Source organism: Dermacentor silvarum, chromosome 10, assembly GCF_013339745.2.
Source record: "Dermacentor silvarum isolate Dsil-2018 chromosome 10, BIME_Dsil_1.4, whole genome shotgun sequence".
Taxonomy (NCBI): domain Eukaryota; kingdom Metazoa; phylum Arthropoda; class Arachnida; order Ixodida; family Ixodidae; genus Dermacentor; species Dermacentor silvarum.
In genome coordinates this window covers 62,951,578-62,957,757 of record NC_051163.1, presented here as the reverse complement: position 1 = coordinate 62,957,757, position 6,180 = coordinate 62,951,578, and the positions used below count along the sequence as shown (strand labels likewise).

General features: G+C 46.3%; 1 non-coding gene across 1 annotated transcript; it reads left to right on the top strand.

The window, feature by feature from the left end:
* The first annotated feature begins 5,665 nt into the window (after nucleotides 1-5,665).
* On the top strand, nucleotides 5,666-5,772 carry LOC119432056 (U6 spliceosomal RNA). Its single transcript, XR_005188128.1, has one exon. It is a non-coding gene; the product is annotated as a U6 spliceosomal RNA (small nuclear RNA).
* Nucleotides 5,773-6,180: the final 408 nt, after the last annotated feature.

Genomic DNA, 6,180 nt, shown 5'->3' with positions numbered 1-6,180 from the left:
ATTCCTCACCGGGAGGCTACCAGACAGCACCACTCACCTATTAGGATCCAACCTAACGCAGAACCACATGATCATCTGGTGCCCGGGTCACACAGGAATCGATGGCAATGAGAGAGCGGACGGCGCAGCTCGTGCTTTTGTCAACCGAGCGGCCGACCACTCTTCAGAAAGCCCTTTCTTACCGCGAGACATCCTTGAGTACCAACGGCGCGAGCGACGAAAGTACAGTCCACCACACCCTGATCTATCCGGGCGGGACTCGTACGACTGGCGCCGAATACAGACGCACACATATCCAAATCTTTATTTGAAACATGCCATTCACCCTACACAGTACTGCGCTAACTGTCCGTGGTGCGGAGGCCGGCCAACTTTAGCCCACATTACGTGTTATTGCCAGAACAGGCCACCCAAAATTAACACACCGCAAATAGCCGGCAACCTTTCCGGAAAGGAGCAGTGGGAGACTTGGCTCGCCAGTGAGGATCGGGAAATGCAACTAGCGCTCCTCGACCAGGCGCGGCGCACCTCTCAAGCCAGTGGAGCACTGGGCTAGGGCCTCCACCCACGCGCTCCCTACACCTGGTATTTTTAATAAATGTTTTGATATATAAGAACAAATATTCTTTGTTAAGCTACAAAAATTATTTACATAAAATATAATCAAATGTCTTCACCAGGCCTCTTACCCTTTATTTGTCTGAAGGAGTCTTATTTAGACTTCATTAACTTCATCCCAATTAATCTTATTGTTCATGTGGTTACCGTAATTATCCCTAATAACTCTTCATTACTACGACAACTAGTCATAAATCTCCGTAGTCATAAGGCAGAAATTCTTAGACGGATGCGAATTGTCCGCAACGCAGACCCTCTCACGTTTGCAATGCAAGACTACTTTGACTTGTTGAAGGCTAGATACGAAACCACGTCACGCTCTTGGATGGTACTCATAGCGACCGTTCGCCCAACATAAGTGCTGTCTTTACCCATGCACGTAGCCGAGGTGCTCATTGCTGAAGAAGGCAGCTGGGACAGGAATGATTACAGCGATAAACGTAGGGAATTCTGTCGAGACCTTCCACAGGTCTCAGAGGATGTCTTGCAGTATCTATGCCAGCCAGCGACGCCCGAAGAGCTACGTGTAGTAGTAGAAGATATGAATGCCTCTTCTGCGCCCGGCCCAGATGGCATCCCAATCCAGTTTTACGTAAATATATAGGGACTTTAGTTTTACGTGCGCTTTTTTTGATGCCGTCAAATAATCACTACTGTCTATGGTGAATAGGTTCATATAGTATAGATGGCATTCCGCCACACTCTTTTCGCGACAGCCCGATTGTCCTCCTACCCAAGCCAGGGGGCCAGGCCTCACACCCACGGTCTTGGCAGCCGATTACGTTGCTAATTGCGGACTATAAGACCGCATTTAGCACACTTAGTTTTCTGCCGCACGGTTTTGCCGCGCGGTTTTTGGGATAAATGCACACTGTTTTTTTTTTTTTTTTTTTGTCCGCGCGAATTGCAGCGCCATCCATGAAATTGATGCGAAACCAAAATCGCTCCCCCCCCCCCCCCCTTTTTTTTTTCTTCTCGACCATCTCTCAACTTCGTCGTTTGTCTCTCGCCGTCAACTATCGGCGGCGGGCCCGGCGCGCCGCTTGCCCGCGCTCGCCGTCGGCCGCGCTGATAACGGCCAAAACGAAAGCATTTTTTTTTTTGTTCTGGCATTATGCGGTCAGTTTTGCGGTTTTCGCCTTCCTCGCTAGCAGATGTGGTCCGTGTGGTACTCTACCGTTGCACGTTTGTCGGCTTTTTTTCCGCAATGTCTCGCCGCTGTCGCTGTTCGTGTGTTGTTCGATGGTGTACGAACACATCAAGACGAAGTCAGCCATGCGACGTGAAATTCTACGCATCCCTAAAGACAACAGGTGAGCACTGCGCAGTTTGCTTCCCGGTTTTTATTTGTTATAGTAATTGTGCGCAGTCGTACATGGCTGTCCGGCGGTGACGCAGCAGCTAGCTGATTCGAGAACACCACAACGATGCAGTAAATCGTTATGCCAACAAGCAGTGAACATAAAGCTCCTGATAAATATAGTATACCAACTGTGCGTATCGCAAGGAGCACGTGTGTAGGTGTACACTTTGCACTTATTTATAGCTAATGGGTCGCCATCGTTTAGCAGTATCACAGCTAGTATATACTCTGTCGCGACGCGAAACGATCTCACCTTTCTACGTTCCAACTGCGACGTTATAATTTATGATCTTCACTGTTCTTCGCGATGGAAGCTTTTTTTAAACTACGCTGCAAGCACGGACCTAATGGGTTTGCCCAGAGATAAGGTCAACAACCGCAAGATATGCTCGGCTCACTTCACGAAGGTGGATTTCATGGACCGAGCGAGAAGCAGGCTCGTGTGGTCAGCCGTGTCATCCGTGAAGGGCGCCAGATGACTTTCCCGGGTCAGAAAGTAAGTAAAACGACCACTTTAAAACTAGCTTACATAGAATAGCCGTTTCAAATATTTGTGTGAAATATGTGAGCTTGTGCGCAACTTGTTTTCTGCGGTGTTCAATGTGATTGTTAGAAAAACAAATACCTGTTCGCAATATCTGAAGTTGTATGTAACTTGTTTTCGGCTGCGTTCGGTGTGATTGTTAGAAAAACAATCGTTACTTGATTATTCATTAGATACCTTAGATGTAATAATTCTTTTTTTTTATTGCCAGGTAATTTTGGCACTTATGCCATCGTTATTTCTCGCACGACGTCCAGCCCTGTGCAACGACTCCGTGCATGTATGAGAAGCTATTTTGCCAGAGACTCCGGAACGTTTTTGGGAGGAGGGGGGGGGGGGCAAGTAGTGTCGTCTTTGTGTGTTGTGTTTATTATATTTTTTTCCAAATACTTGTCAATTCTTATTTATTTACATCACATTTTATTATTTTATTAATTTGCATAATTTCAATGACATCATCTATGAATGTTTTATTTCATTTTAGCGGTATTAAATTTGACATATTTGCATCCTCGCTTTTTCTGCATTGGTATACTTTTTAAAAATGGTTGGAAATTTAAGCAGTACTGAAAACCTGCGCACACCGCGCAAATAACAAAACAGGTTCGAAAGCAGCGAAAAATCTTTTTTAATATTTCCGCATTCGCTCCCGCAGCGAAGAAAATGTGAACTGACAAAAGTTCACAGGTGGGTGTTACAAGTAGACATGAAAGTAGGCACTATGTACAAAACTGTTATCGTATATTGACGAGCTTCATGGCTAGCATGACGAGGGGGCTTTGGGCAGGAGACGTTGTCAAAGGAGGCCGAAGGTCATCAATACTTCTTTTTGGGCGAGTTGGTACATCTTGAAACTTTGGGTAACAGCGCAAACAGACGACCACAAGAAGGGAGACACGGACATACAGGCGCTGTGTGTCCGTGTCTCCCTTCTTGTGGTCGTCTGTTTGCGCTGTTACCCAAAGTTTCGAGGCCGAAGGTCGCTGTTCGTTTTGCCGTTTTAGGCACGAACTCTTTCATAACGCTATCCAGGTGCAGTTCCGCAGCCTTCTTCTTGTGCATGTGGAGCAGGAGGAGGGGTGTCAGCCTCCTCTGGGTCATTCGATTGCGCAGAAATGTTTTTGCTCGCCTCAGAGCACTGAAAGATCGCTTTCCTGAAGCAGCTGACGCAGGCACAGAAAACACGAGTTGCAGATACCGGACAACCACGTCCATCATCTTACGCATATCTGCAGACTTCCCCTGCAATGTTTGTAAAATGCGTTCACCTGCGGCCGGACCCTCGTCATGCACGAGCGTTGGGAGAAGCACGAGTTGCGCTGAAAGCCTGCTGATGTGAAAATCTGCAGCGTGTGCTCCTAAAAGCTCATTTAGGTCGTTTGCCGCGAAGTTTGTACCTTCAGCAGCGTTAGTCAAATTTCGCTCGAGGCTAATCAGCTGCTCCATGCCAGGCTGTTCAAATCGCCGTCGGATCTCGCTGGTTACGAACGATAGCGGAAAAAAATTCTCTTTGACGACTTGCCGTCAAGCTCTGCAGGCTCCTCAGGCTTGTATGCTAATTGAAGCCTTCTGGGCGGCTGCGATACTGTGAGCACACGAGGTTCTTTTAGACCTAACTCTGTTGCTCTTGTGTTCGTCCGCTGCCATAGGACGTCAAATGAGGTGTCAGACCGTAACCTTGACAAGCGGTCACAAAGAGCCTCTGCTGCTTCTTTTGCTCCTGCAGTGCGGTAAACGGGGCGTTGAAGCACCCTCGCTAAATCCTCGCATGGGCCGAATAGGCCTACAGAAACGTTGATACCCAATAGAGTTTAGAACTTTTTTAATACACTCTCATATCATTTTATGGCTTTCTTCATGGTGCCACTGTAAGAGCTTTGAATTTCTGCCAGTTACTGTAAAGTCGTCTGCATCCTTTCATATTTCTCTACGAACCTGTCCATTGATTTTACTCTTACTGTCCACCACACTAGACACAGTGGTAGCAGTAGGGTGTTCGGCCTGGAACAATCCTGCTCATCGGCATCATTACGCGGAGGAAGTACAACGCTCCATTACAGCGCTCAAGTACAACAACAATGTGCATGTCGGGAGTAATCGTTCCTTTCTGGTTAGGGAGCAGTCTATGAGCTGGTCATCGATATTTTGTGCAGGTTTTCCGCATTTGAAAGAGTTGTGGTCAGTTCTGTTGGATCTTAAGAGGTAGCTTGCAAATATACAGTGTCCGGTGATTGCCTGGCTTGTGTATTATTTTGTAGGCAAGTGGAGTGGCATGAGGGAAATGTTTCTTATCCATTGATGTGCTGTTGTTCCCTGTCTGTGTGGGTGTCAATATTTCGCCAATTTGTTGTGCATCTGTTTGCGTAGTTGCGATTTAATGAAGAGTTTGGTTACTGGTATGTTGATTGGCGTGCTTTAATTTCTATCTTCTTAACCAGCCATCGTGCCACCGTTGTACGTCCAGTCCTTCTACCTCCATCGGCCTTCCGGAAAGCATTGGACCACACAACCACCAATTCGAAAATTTCACTAAGCGCTTGTCAAAAATTTGATTTCAGCGTAAACGGTGGGAAAGGGGGGGGGGGGGGTCTGCTACCTGAAAAATGTTGGGAGGGGCGACCGGCCCCCTCTGCCCACCCCCCTCCCCCTCCGGTTCCGGAGTCGCTGTATACTGCGCATTGGCCATTAGTGCAATTACTAAAATGTTTTTTACATGTGCGTACATGAAACACCATCCGCGTTTTGTCGCTCTGGTCCGGCGGAGCGTCTGGTAACGCCCGCGACAAAAAGGAAAAAAAAAAAAAAACAAAGAAGGAAAGAGAAGGACTGCGCCGCTGACAGCTAAAGAAATAAAAAAAAAATCTAGGCATGGAGGGGAGGGAGAGGGAAGTCATGAGAGGAAGGAGAGGAGAGTGGAGCAGCGTTATCATAAAAAAAGGAAGACAAAAAGTGCTATAGCGAAGAAGGAGAGTGCAAAAAAAAAAATGCGCCGTTTTCTTTTTCTTTCTTTTTTTTTCGCCACTGTAGTACCGTCATCTGTCCGCTAGCGCCTCATTGAAGTGCGCCTTGGCGCTAGCGTCGACTGAACGTCTGCTATCCGAGAACCAATGGGAGGTTTAGGAAGATTCACTCCCCTGGGTGTACTTCCAAAGTACATGCATGTACTAAAATTGGAACGATACAGACAAGGTTAGCATGGCCCCTGCGCAAGGATGACACGCAAAATCGTGAAGCGTTCCACATTTTTTTTGTACTTTCCAGCAGAAAACAATAATATTACTGTTAAAAACTTTTTTTAAGCTTCTGTATGTTCTTTGCACGAAGCTCTGGCAGCACAATTGTGTTTCAGAACTACTCATTCTGCAATACAAACATTGTCGCACACAAACCTCGAAACATAAATCAACTATAATGAATATATAGTGTCATTTGTCTGAATAGAGTGATTCAGTCAATCAATACAACCCAAAGCACCTGAGAATAGAGAACTGTAATGATCGAGCTGTTTTCAATAAAAGGCGTATACTGACATATAACTTTTCAGCATGATTTTCCATTTACTATTATCGTTGGGGGCGAGGGTGGGGGGCAGAATGAATTGTTCAGGTCTGTGTTTACACTTGTGTTTCTCCAATGTCTTATTTCTTCAAAATTA